At 38.0% G+C, this 13,974-nt stretch overlaps 1 protein-coding gene and 1 non-coding gene across 5 annotated transcripts in view; one reads left to right on the plus strand and one right to left on the minus strand.

Annotated features, from left to right (window-relative positions):
- AGMO (alkylglycerol monooxygenase) overlaps window positions 1-13,974 on the plus strand; it is a 284,230-nt gene that overhangs the window by 26,492 nt on the left and 243,764 nt on the right. The window lies entirely within an intron of this gene.
- Window positions 2,343-2,448, minus strand: LOC112319906 (small nucleolar RNA SNORD67). Its single transcript, XR_002976387.1, has one exon. It is a non-coding gene; the product is annotated as a small nucleolar RNA SNORD67 (small nucleolar RNA).

A 13,974-nucleotide genomic window follows, 5' to 3' on the forward strand; every position in this document is an offset into this window, starting at 1 on the left:
TCTGTGCAATTATAAGCAGTGTTACATGCAGGGATTCTTAAACTCCCACATAAGCAGGGTTGTTATGCCAATTTTTAAACATCCATGTCTTTTCATTATTCATCCAGGTTCATGAAGAATCTAAATTACCCATGATTTCTTCTAGATCTAATTTCATTGACCTGAATAGAATGTATTGAGCCATATTTGTATGTTAAATTTCTGTATATTATTGTTTTCATGAGACAAAGAAATGGAAACATGCCCCAAATATTTTCAATTTTAAACAAACATGTCCATAGTAAGCCTAGCCTGGCATGGGTGAGGGGTGAAAGGGAGAAGAATCTGCTCTTGGTTGGGATGTGCACAGGGTCTCTTAGGTCTAGTGTGGTCCTTGGTGGGCTTTCCTTACTTAGCGTTTGTATCTCTACAGTGTTGAGTTCAGTCTTGTTACAACAGTCTTTATCTCTTCTATCATTTTTAGTTCCCTATGTGTTTTTATCATCCATTCCAATCGGGATGTGTGAGCAAGACAAAAGGGGCTGTTTACTGCAAGGAGCAGTTGCCCCAAGGGAATGCGTTTCAATAGTGTCACTGTTTCTAAATACAAACAAATACGCCAATCATCGTTGTCTGGTTGTCTGTAATCTTCCAAAGAAAAGAGGTTGCTCTACAGATGGTGACTTACATCCTTGATTCATCAGTTGCATATAAATTGATGCTTTTACTACTTCCCCGATAATGCAAGGATCAGAGACTACTTCCATTAATTCTTTTCCTAGCTTTTGTTCAATTTCTTTGTCAGGTATTTTAACTCTCCATGTGTCCAAACCCACAAGACAATTATTATCTTAAATCGTATTCACTCAGATGTACCTACTTACTTGCTTATTCCAGGGACCTTCTTTCCTTCCTGCATGATTGTGTGTTCATCCTGGATAATTTTCCTTCTTGAAAACCCTCTTTTGTGCTACTTTTAACACAGATCTGTAGGTAATGAATTCTACTAACTTTTGCTCATTAGAAAATATCTTTATTTCATTTCCGTTTTAATTTCTATTATGGTGAGCTTTTAACAAAGACAAAAATAGGCACCTGGGCCCATCATTTACCCTAACAGACATCCCCCGTGACTGATCCTACCCTTTTCACACCCACATCCAAACCCGTGAAATTTGTGTGAAGCAAGACTCAGATGCTGTATCTGTGTATTCATTTGACCTGTTAACAATTTAGTATCCCATCTAAAGAATAATCCTTTCCCCATTCTTTTATATATTTACCTAACCAATACAACATATAAAAATTGATTAAAAAGAATTGCTCTATATCATGAGCTACCCATTTAATGTTTCAAGTCTTCATTGTCTCATAAACGTCATAACATTTTCGCAGCTTAGTTTTTTAATAAGGATGCAGTGAAGTCCTTACATTGCAATGGTTGCTGTATTTGTTAACTCTCTTTTAACCGTAAGTGCCACTTCTATTTTCTTTTCGTTTCCTCACAATTTATTGAAGGGATCATGCCTCTCCTTACCACACCCCCTCCCACCACCCACACACACCCCTCTGGGTTCTGCTGGTCTCGGCCCTGTGGCCGTAGACAGCCTCCCACGTGCCGACATCCTCTGTACTCTCTATGAATTATTGGAAGGATCTGCAGTCTAGGGAAGAGTCAAGTTTGACTTGAGGGACAAGATCACTTTATAAATGGCATTGTAGTCTCTTGTCAGGAGCACACTGTTTTGTTTTGTGGTTTTTCATTTTTCTGCGAGGCTAGCACTAGTATTCAGGCAGCCAGTCCTTTCACCAACGTCTCTCTGATCATGATGGTTTTCTGAGGTTGTTCGTTAGCATATTCCACTGGGAACAATATATCTGACTTTTCTGCATGCTGATAACAGTTTGTCCTTGGCTTTGATTGTTGGAAGTCAGTTTAGCTACATATAAAATCCTTGGCTCACATTTTCTTTCCTTGAGTATCTGAATTATGTTATTGCTTTTCTTTTTTTGTTTGTTTCTTTTTAAAAACCATTGTTTTAGTCAATCTGACAGAAATTTGATATCCGTTCCTTTTTATCTGTCCCAGTCAAATCTCTGTTATATGAGACCATGACCCTTTAACTCATTCTGTGGGAAATTCGTTTTTCTTAACTTCAGGGGGAAGGGTGGGCTATGACAGCTCCCTGAACTTCACAGCAGGAGAGTTCTCTCTTTTGTTGTTTTTATGAAATGTTAATATAACATCCATTATATTATATGTCTATTATAATATTTTATAACATGCAGATGGAGGCTATTTCAGGTGCAATTCTAAGGCCAAATATTTGAGGCACTTTGCCTTCACTTTTTTTTTTTTTTTTTTTGAGTCAGATGGCCCCTGTGCACTTGATTTTGTCACCAGGGTGTTCACTTTTGTTTTTGTTCCACCGAGACAGGGGAGCAAATAGCAAACCAAGGTTCAGAACAGTAACAGACAGAAACACCCCCCACAGCAGTGACTCCAGTCATCTGTCAGTGCTCCAGGAGTCACGCAGATGCCTGGGACACAGACAGTGGCCACTGAGGACAGTGGGGTCACAGACGCTTTGTCACAGAGAGCCAGTGTAGTGTGGGCTACAACAAGCACAGACTCTGGAATCCGACCCCTGGCTTTCGAATGCCAGCTCTGTCTATCCCTGGGAGTCGGTGCCATTTGGGCAAGTTTCTCACCCTCTGTATGCATCCGTTTCTTCATTTGTAAAATGAAAATAGTAGCAGTTGCTTCAGTTCTTTTTTTTTTAATTTTAATTTTAATTCAGTTACAATTGTTTGCATTTTCTCCCCTTCCCTCCACTCCATCCCAGCCAGTCCCACCTCCCTCCCCCACTTCCACCCTCCCCCTTGATTTTGTCCTTGTGTCCTTTATAGTAGCTGCTATAGACCCCTCTCCCCTCTCTCCCCTCCCCACTCCCCTGTGGCTATTGTTACAATGTTCTTAATTTCAATGTCTCTGGTTATATTTTGTTTGCTTTTTTCTCTTGTTGATTATGTTCCAGTTAAAGGTGAGATCAGACTTGACACATCAATGCTCAACTACTTAAACTTCACTCAGTTCCTCCTTGGAAGTTTTGGGGTAAATTCAAGTCACTAAGTATATTTAGTTAATCTGACTTGTGAATTTAATAAAACTGAGACAAATCACAGTTCAAATTAAAATAAAGATTCCTTCTAGGTATTTTTGGTCTTTGTGAGATTACAATGGCATTTTTCCTGTCCTTTTGTAACTTTGCCACTGTGGTAGTCTAGCCATGGGCAACTCGCCAAGTACGGAGGTGGACACTTCGTTTTAAAATACTGACTTGGGGTCATGCTGAAGCTATTAAGCTTTAAAAACTCATCAGACCGCTCATCTGATAGTCATTTTTGTTTTACTTTTCTTCTTTGAAAACAGAAATAAAGAGTCTACTTGGACTTCTTAGGCTCTCTCTGCTATTCATAATTTAAGCAAGGAAAATATTTCCGAAAATCATGAAGAGAAGGAAATTATCCCAAACATTTTAAAGTTACAACTGCATGGGGATTTGACATCAGTTAATTTTTACAGGGGTAGTTATATGTGTTATGTTCTCATGAACTCCGCCTTGTCCCCAGGAACAGAAATTCAAGGCCTCTTGCTGCTCTGTAGCACAGTCAGATGGCTGATGCCTGTTTTTATTTATTTTAGTAGCACAGACCGAGCAATCGGAAAGAAGAGTGGCATAGTCCTTGTGTTCATTCAAATGATATAGAAATAGCATCTTCCTGCCTGGGTGAAGTTGCAGAGGTTAATTTTAGTTGCAGTCTTGAGTAAGCACAGATATCTATAAATTCTGCTAAATTATCGACTGCATTTCAAGCAGACAGGCACATGCTAGCTTTATATTATCCTATGTGAATACCAGGTCTGTGTCTCACTCTCACTTGATTGTATGGTCCATCATCTGTACGGCTCATAAATCCCGGTGACCTTGAGAAGAACAAAAAGAAAAGTAAACAGTCTTTCCTGTTATTTTAAATAGACACACTCTCTCTTATTGTGAGTATAATGAAAGGTTTTCATTCACTGGTATCTTCATTATTGCATGAAAAAATGTAGCAGTTTAGCAGTAGGGGGTTTGGTTTGAAGCATGCATAAACCCAGAGGTAACAGTCTATGCCCACTGGAGATCATACTTGGGGAACTGGATTAGTGCCATGTATAATAATCATGAAATTAAAATTGACATTATAAAATTGAGGACCTGGAACACATAACAATCCTAGAAAAACACTTCAGAGAAGAATGAGGAGTGATTGCTAATCATACTAGGAACTCAATAATCTGTTTTTAGAGATAAATATTAAACTGAACATTTTGCATTTATTGAGGCAGTATTTAAAAAATGATTACATCTCCAGTTCCAGGTTGGGGATTTTTTCTGGGACCTATGACAGGATGTTTTCTCTTAACGTTTTTTTCACTTTAGCTAGAAAAGGAAAAACCTTTCTGGCCAATTTTTTTTTTGAACCCTGTCTAAATGATATACTTATATTCAAGAATGTAGTTGTTAGAAAGTACTGTTATCTATTTAAAACTTACGGAAACACTTAATTTTTAAGGCAACATTAACTAGAGTTGAATTATGGAGCGATTCTTCCGGAAGTTCATGTCAGAGGAATGTTATTGCCAAATAAATCCGCTGTGATCAGTTGAGCGACAGTGAATAGGAAAAGCACTTAAAATAATTGGACACTCAGGGGTACCTTTCCAAAGTCTGTTGTGACATGTTAGCTGTGTCACTCCCATTAAAACCAGTGGGGGTTTTGAGGTTGAAATTCATCTTTACAGATTAAAGCCTTCCTTCTTAACACGTGGCTCTGTAGAAACCATCAGACAAGCCTGGGGTTGGAACACATCAAATGTTTTTTTGGAAAGTAGTGGTACTAATTCTTTTCTCCTCATATTTGTCTTTATAAACTTTCTAGTTACAAATGTCAGTGCATTCAACTGGAGATAGAAAGAAAAGATATGATGTTTACAGGAGAATGTATGCATTAAAAGCATGATTTTTGCAGTTGGTTCACTGGGTCAGAAAATTAACTATTGCCTTTTGTAATGTCTTATATTTTATCCAAAAAACCCTATTCTTCTTAGATTTTCACTCCCTCTGCTGGTACTCAGATAGATGCCTAAATTTCTGCTAGGAGGACTAGAGGACTTTTATGTAAATCGAGTGGAAATGCCTCTAGGATTGCTTTGGGGAGGGTTGAAGAAAAATGAGATTTTTGAAACTGTACACAGCCAGTTTCTGTATGTAATCTGAAAAACAAAAGCATGCTTATTTTACTTATTATGCAAGAAAATGTAATGTAGTTTTTATTGATTATTTTTGGGGGGATGGGGACAAGAAATGTGATTCACTTCCTATTATTGATTTTAGAGAAATTTTGTGATACTGTCAGAGAATACTAGTCAGTGTTTATATTTGTTGCATGCCCTGGTTGACACAATACAAACCAAAAATGTTTTTATTGCAGTTTTAAGCCTATTTGAATGATATGCAACTGCAATATTTGAGTGATATTCTGAAAAATATATTAACTATAAAATCAATAAATACTAGAGAGAATAATCAAATCTGGCTTCAAATACCTGGTTGGCCACTTAACAGTCGTATATTCAAGGATAATTTATTTCACTTCTTTTATCCTATTTTCTCCATCTGTAAAATCGGAATAATAAACCCTCCCCCCCATCAAGATGGTTGTGGGAGTAAATGACCCACCGGCCGTTTAGCACCAGCCACTCATTTGATGATGGTCTCTACCCGAGAGTCATGGGTGGACCTTCCAATTGACCTCAGAAAACTGAGTGAAAAAATAAGTTGAGAGAACACCCGTAAATGAATGACTTAGAAGTAGCAGGTTAATTTGGCTGTGATTTGTTCTGTTTTTCTGTACCCATCCCTCGATTTCAAAAACAACGCCGATGGCGGTGGGCCTGAGCTGCTGGTGTGGACGGTTGAGCGGGTGCGAGGGCCGTTATTGTAGTGATCGTGTGCTGTCCCTACATTTAAGCCTGTGTTGCTAGAACAGAGTCAGGAATCTAATACATGGTGGAGTCTCAGACTGAACAAAGATCATGCACTGAATTCAGTGTTTTCCCTACCATGTTTCACTATGATTAAATAAAAAAAAAAGAATTTCCCTATTTCTCTAAATATCCTTGCCTGATTTGCTTTCCACATTTTTGTTTCTACCTACCTAACATCTCCTTAACGAAATCCTTGTTTTTCATCCGAGTCGCCAAACTGAAGTCTTTCTTTCTGCAGTGCATCATTTATTCCTTGGAATAATGCGCCCTGGCATTTCCTAGGGTGGCCCTTACAGAATCCAGGAGAAGAGATGAGAGGGAACTTTATGAGGAGGCAGCACAGGACGCAAATGTTAGCCAGACCCTCGAAACCATCAGTGACTCTCTGGGGAACTGACCCTGGGAGCTGAGGACCACTGCTTTGATAATTGTAAGAGGTCCGTTGTTTATTATAAATTGTCTCTCTCTGCAAGGTGACAGCAGCAGTATATATGATTATAAATTGCTTCCCAGTGTCCTGCCTCTGGCACTCACCCATGTGGCCAGAATGTGTGTGTGTGTGCGTGTGTGATTGGGGGAGGGTAGTGAAAGAATGTTTAGAAATGGAGGAGGGGCAGGGCTGGATACAGTTGGTCTCCTTTAGTCTGAAAGGGTACAAAGGGTCAGGGAATTGGGGAGAAGTGAGAAAAAATAAACTTGGGTCATCTAATTACAGAATGCCGATTTTAGAACACTTAAGAGATCATTTGATTTAAACCCCTCATTTGGCAGATGAGAAAATGCATGCCCAGAGAGGATAAGTGGGTTAATCGGTCATTCAAAATCTGAGACTTGAGCTTAGATTTGTGAACTATAAGACTTGAAACACCTTCCTGCCTCTCGATTGCTCTTTACCTTCTATTCTTGCTGAATAGTTTGGATAAAATTTGTTTTCAATTCAAAATGAAATTGCAATACTAACTAAGTATACAATTAATCTAGTTACCCTAACAGGGAAATCTCCTCAAAACCAGTTTTGTCCTTTGGATATATTCCAGTAGGAGTAAACACTAAAACTTTCCTGTTCAAAATCACTAGAAATAAGACTTCTTTGATAGCCCATTAATAGGGAATTGTTTTAAGCACACTTGTTAACTATTTTCTATTTCTAAATTCTGCTTTTCAAAGTTTTAATTTTATTTTTTTAATTTTTTTTCCATCACTACCTATCCCCCCATACCCTCTTCCATCTCCTCCCCCTCTCTCCCCCCACAATTACCATAGTGTTGTCTGTGGCCAAGAGTTAGTTGTTTCTCTCTCTTTTTTTTTTTTGATGAAACATTTGCATACAAAGTCAAAACTATAAGACCAAATGTATTCAGAGGGAATTTGCTTCCATATACCCTGTATGTACATACACACCTACTTCTAACCCTCCCCATCTGCATAAATGTTTTACTAATTCTTATTTCAAAATGCAATTGCTTCTTCTTGGAAAAAAAAGAGAACACTAAATGTGTGTGTGTCTTTGTATGCATATAATCATCTTCTGTATTCCTTTTCTTCACAAAAATTGCATTTGATAAGAATAATTTTGTACATTGCTTTTTTCACTTGGTCATATTTCTTGGAGATCATTCTGAAGAAGCTTGTAGAGATCTGTCTTGTTCGATTCCATTTGCACAATCCATTGTGGGGTGTATCATAGTTTACTCAGGCAGCTCACTTTTGTTAGACATTTGGATTATCTCAATCTTTGGCAGCAATAAATAGCCTTGTCTACATGTTCTTTATTGTTTTTTGGCAGTGTATAGCTAACAGTTTTTTCAAAGGATACTGCAAAGGGAAAATGAATATATACTTTTTATAGCTATTGCAAAATTCCCTTTCAGTGGTGTTGATCCATTTTGTATCCACATCAGCCTTGTATGAATGCACCATTTTTTTTTTTTTGATAGCCTCTCCAAGAATAGCCTATTGTGAAACTTCTAAATACTGGCCAATCGGATAGGTGAAAATAGTATCTCAGAGTCATTTTAATGGCATAGTTAACACATTCGGAGCATATCTGACGGATAGAATAAGTGATCAGTCATATGATGCACGCGCACCTCCCAATAAACCCTTCCTGAGGTAGGCGTTGGCATCAGAGCTGTGCTAATTCAAAGCCATGCAGAGCGCAGATGAAGGGAGAGCCTGGCAGAAACTCAGGCAGACGAGTGCAGCGCAATGAGAGACTCGTCCGCGTGGTCCTCAAACTCACCACCAGAAAAGAAGGATCCAAATGTTTTGCATTGAAGGTTTTATTATTCACTCCCTAAGTGGTCACTTAATAATCTTCAAAAAGATGTAAAGGTCGTGAACTTTAAGCATTTTTTTCATTTTTAAGCATAAGCATAGCAAAATACTTGACACAATACACCCTCATAGTTTCTACTTTAAATATTCATGACTCATGCGACTTTATAACTTCTTTGCAGATGATGTGAATTTTATATGTCAGAGATTCTTTTTTCATATTTTGATATCAAAACTTTCTTACATTTTACACACTGTTGCAAAAGAGTTTGAAATTTATAAACACTTCTGGGGAAATATACAATAGATGTCTTCAGAAAGTACATTTCTCACTGTTTCTCATTTATATTCTGAAAACAAAATGAAACAAGAACCAGATACCATTTATATGTTTGTACCTCTGATTAAATTAGACACTTGTGGTAAATCAAAATGTATTTTTTAAGTGAAGGAATAAGAAGCCAAATTGCTATTTGGGCTGGAGATTTTCTAGAGAGAAAAATAAGCACATTGTTTTGATTTGGTCAATGCATCAGTAAGTTTAATTTTCCATCACTAGAGAGATGCTGTAATACCTTATGCAAACATGATTTGTAACCTTCTAACCTCTTTTATTCTGAGCACACAAAATTAAACTATTTTTCATCTGTAACAAACTGCAGAAACATCAGCATGGAAAAGTCATTCTTTGCTTCCTCTCTGTATACAAATGACTTAAACTATATAAATAAACAGAATAATGTTTTTCAAAAAAGGCATTCATTGGTCTTCTGATACAAAAATTATAGAATTACACTTGAAACCGTTAAATAGCCCCTTACCTACCCTCTTTTGTTAATATACAACAGAAATTGTCACCATCACATTTTTCCATAGGGGGAAAAAAAGCTTTTTTCAAGGAGTTATATCAACTTATTTTCTGAGTGATAATTAATCTAAAGTGTTTCTTTCTAAAAACTGTCATTTTGGACAGCTTATATTTTGTTTTGTTTTCTGTAGTAATAGATACAGTTAACATTTAGATAGCCCAGTCAATGGTCTCATAAGCTTTTGACATATTAATTTTTAATCACTCTAATTCACTGAGGGGAATCAAGCTGACTTTCCACACAGACTGTGGCAGGGAGGTGCTGAAGCCAGCAGCCTACATAGCTTCATAGTATAATTTGAAAAGCCTTCCCACCACCAGGTATCTCTCCCATCAGGTATGCTGCGGTATCCAAAAAATATTATTATAAACATTCTGTGTGATGAAGGCATTCGTCTTTAAATATGCTCTTTATCAAAAATCTCTTAGTGGGGTTTCTAAAAACTCAGTTGCTCGAGTCCTACCAACCTATTCTATAATGGTCTCCTAGAAATGGACCCCAAAGCCTAAGAATCTCTTTAGTTTTAGTTTTTGTTTCCAATGTTGACTTTGACTGGATTTCTGTTGGGGAAACTGCCGAGTTATGGAGCTGCAGTTCTTGTGTGTGTCCGTTACATGGCGGCTGCCCCGTGGGTGTAAACATCACTTTGGGGTTCACACATCACGTGAGCCCCAGGCATGGTATTGTCAGTGGGGCGAAGATGTTTTTACGGCTTCTCTTTGTTTCCACATGTGTCCTGTCTCTTCATGTTTCCTCTTCATTATCAAAACCTGTTAAGAAGAATCTGGTCATTGTGATCACAGTTGCATTTTAGCGTTAATGTGACTCAATGTGTATGCACTGCCATCATCTGTATTATCAATGAGATGGGTGTCTAATGGTTAAATCAGAAGATATTCTTCTAAGGCTTTCCTTTCATGAGATGTGGTACCTTGTTTAATTTGTCAAAGCTAGCTCAGAGATCCTTTACTCCTTGATAATACCTGTGCCTGCATGTAGAGAACTCTTCATAATTTATAACCCAGTTTCTAAACGATGTGTTCATTTGGTGATGAAAACAAATCCATGCACAATAGTTTTATTATAGAAACAAAGACTCAAGGAAGTGATAACCCTTGGGAGACAATTCAAACCAGGTGTGTAGTCCAAGGCTTTGGAGTCAGACAGGTCAGGGCTCAAAGCTCAGCGACACCATGGAATCCTGAGCCAGATATTTAACTTCTCTGACTCAGCTTTCCTTATCTGTAAAATAGAAGTAATAGGGTTGTTTTATAGGTTGAAAGTGTTAACATGACTTTTATAAGCAACGCAGTGCCGAACGGCTTAGTTGTCAGACGGCTAAGATGAGAGCTCCGGTTCTCTGACTTACAGTGCGTTGCTCTTTCCTTTCAAACACATCTTCGATGCATCCCATTGGGTCCCCCTCAGATGTGACAGCTAGCAGAGGGCTGGGCGAGGATGCAATACAGTGTAGGTAAGTTTTGAGACTAGATATACATAGAGGCTAAGGGCATTGTGAGGGACAGCAAGCTACCGAGGCTTTGTGATAACAGAACGTGATCAATAATTAATAAAAAAAGTGAAAGACTGTGAATGAGTGAGTATTACACAGGCCGGACTTAACTCAAATAGCTTTGCTGATTCCACTAAAATCCTGAGCTACCACTAAGTTTGAAGTCAGATTTTTAAAATATATATTTAATCAGTATTTTATTATGCATAATTTCAATCAACTAGTTCACAGAATTGCCAGTGAACCTCCTCATTCACTGTGGACCACCTAGATCCTGCACTGGACTTTTTGTTATATTTGCTTTATCACAATATCTCTCTGTCCATCCATCACACAGTGGGTTACATTACAAGTTTTGATCTTTGGGAACCCAAGTCTTTTACAAAAGATACTCAGCATCCCTTCTCTCTGCTCTAAAGAGAACCTCTACCTGAAATGTTGTGATTTGTCGTTTTGTTGTATAATAATTGTGATCGCCTTTCAAAGCTCTACAAAGCTGATGTGCAAAGCCAGTCATTTATTTAGTGGCAAAACTGGCTGGATGCTGATCAGGCGCAGCCCAGTTCTGCTTTGCCAGATGCTGTTCTCACTGCTGGTGTTGTTGCCCTGCGAGCTGAGGTCTTTCCACTCACCTTCAGGGTAGAGACGATGATATTTGCAGCGCCGCTCAGTCTGACAACACACAATAAGAATGTGTTTCAGGTATTGTGGATTGAATGTTGGTATTCTCCCAAGATTTCTACTTTTACTCTCTGATCCTTAATATGATGGTATTTGGAGGTGGAGCCTTTGGAAGGTAATTGGGTTTACATTAGGTCATGAGCGTAAGAACCTTATTGTGGGATTAGAGTCTATAAGAAGAAAAAGAGAGAGATCCCCTTTCTCTGCACGTGCATGTATCCCGGAAAGGCCCCGTGAGAGGCAGCTGTCTACAAGCCAGGAAGAAAGCCTTCACCAAGAACTGAATGGCCAACAGTCTGATCTTTGACTTCCTAGTGTCCAGAACTATAAGAAATAAATGACTGTTGTTTAAGCCACTCAGTCTATAGTATTTTGTTATAGCAGCTCAAACAGACTAAGACAGAAGATTGCCAAATAATAGAGGTATAGGAAACTATGAACTATAGGAATTTAAAGTTAAAACCACTTTTCCTTCTTAGTTCCTATGTAAGGCTTACAAAATCCCTCCTTCTATTTTAAAGAGAAATGGTATATGAACTAGTTTTGTAAGACTACTTGAGCATCAAGTAATTTTAAGCAAACAATATTCTGATGACATAAGGGTAAACAAATCACAAACATATGGACTGAATTATCTCTGAAATACATTGCAGTATCGACACGAAGGGGAAGGGCAGTGTTTCGAAGGATGCCAAATCCTCTCGGGCACTGCCAAGCCCAAGTTAGTTTGAGAATAGGAGGGGCTCTTTTAGAACTTTAGGAAAGCAGTCAGAGCCTATGAGTCCTGGAATTTAAGGTGACAGACTCTAAAAAATCAGAAGCAAAGGGCAGAATGCTATAAGGTATGTGCATGCTAGCAAAGATATCAATGGTGAGGGATTGTATTTTTGCTTACAAAAGTTGTATTTGCCCAAGTTTTATTTATTAAAGCAAACGAACAAAACAGTCATACTTCAGGTTATCCTGGCATGAAAAAATCTCCCATTCAAAGCAACAATACTTAGAGTTTATTTATAATTACTTACAGCTGCCTGTGCATCCAATTTGTAAATATCGATCCACAGACTTGCAAAAGTGACTACCCATCAGTATTAGAATTTCTTCAGGACACTACAGTTAGAATGGTAGGTTGTAGCTGTATTTTAATGCTCCTTAAAAATGGAGCTCTCAAGATCTTTTTCATCTAGTTAACAGGATGTTCATGCATTGGCCATTTTCTATAAGCTGTCTCCTAATTATATAATTTTCAAGACTGTAGAGAGAAAGGCAAGTTCTCTGCTGCAACCCTGGAGCACAGGGAGTACCCCCCGCCCCCTGCCGTGACACTCGCTCCAGGAGCGCCTCTGCTAGATGGGCCGTGAACAGCTTCACTTCCACTGGGCACTCATGTGTTCACTACAGCTGTTTCAGCTGACACATGGTAATTAGTATAAACACACTACAACATAATTTCAAGTATTTATACTATAATTGCACATTTTAATTTCAGTCATTAAACATATTTAGAGTGCATTAATTTTAAAAGTAATTACTTTAATTGTAGCATGAATATAATCAAACTTAATGCAGTAGATCTGGTACTAAATTCATTTCAGCATATGCTTGAGCTCGTGAATTGCTCTGTTCAAATATCCTGAACTTCCTATGTTTTAATTTTGATAAACCAGTTTTCAAATCAGAACTTGGTAGAGGAGTGCCTCCTGAAAGCCTCTTACTCTTTGTCTTAAGAAAATTATCAGGAGATATTTTCTATGCTTAGTCCTCCCTACGTGTAATGTACGATGCCAGATCCTGAGGTACAGTGATGCTGTGGGACTCACTCAGGGCACTTAGGAGCCTTAATTAAGTATTGAGGAGGAAATAAGAAACATGCATTACAAAGAAATATCTGTAAAACTATGTCCTAATCTTGGTGGTTGTTCTGGAATTATGTGACTACCCTGGTCCTTAAGAAATACATGTGAAAGGATTTAAGGGTAAAGGGGCAGGGGGCCTCCAAGTTACTAAGAAATGGTCAGAAAATAAGAGAGAGAAAGAGAAAAATAGAATAATAAACAAATGGAGCAAAACGTTTTTAAAAAGTGGTGAGTCTGGTGAACAGTTATATTTGAATTCCTTGTATCCTGTCTGCAACCCTTAAGTAAGCTTGAAGTTATGTAAAAATAAAAATAAAACTTCGATATAAGCCTTTATTTAGAGAAATTGCCAACAACTTAATCTAGATCAAGATGTTTATGTAAGAAGTTTCACTCTTAGGAATCTCTTCTAGGGAAATAATTGGAAAATTGTTTATTGCAGCATTGTTTATAATAACAACCCCTTATAAAACATCCTAAATAGCCCGTAGAAAGAGAGGAAAGTAATGAGGTCAGAAATGGCAAACCACATTTAAGATGTACGAGGAGACAAAGGAGCTGGCAAAATCAAACAAACAAACAAATAAACAAAACACCACACCACACCCGAAGCAGGACCAAAGGAAAGGCTATTAAAGGACCAGGATGAAGGCAGAAATGTGGAGGCAAACCTGCCCTCCCTTCCTCCCTCCCTTCTTTCTTTCC

Source organism: Desmodus rotundus, chromosome 6 (assembly GCF_022682495.2).
Source record: "Desmodus rotundus isolate HL8 chromosome 6, HLdesRot8A.1, whole genome shotgun sequence".
Lineage (NCBI taxonomy): Eukaryota > Metazoa > Chordata > Mammalia > Chiroptera > Phyllostomidae > Desmodus > Desmodus rotundus.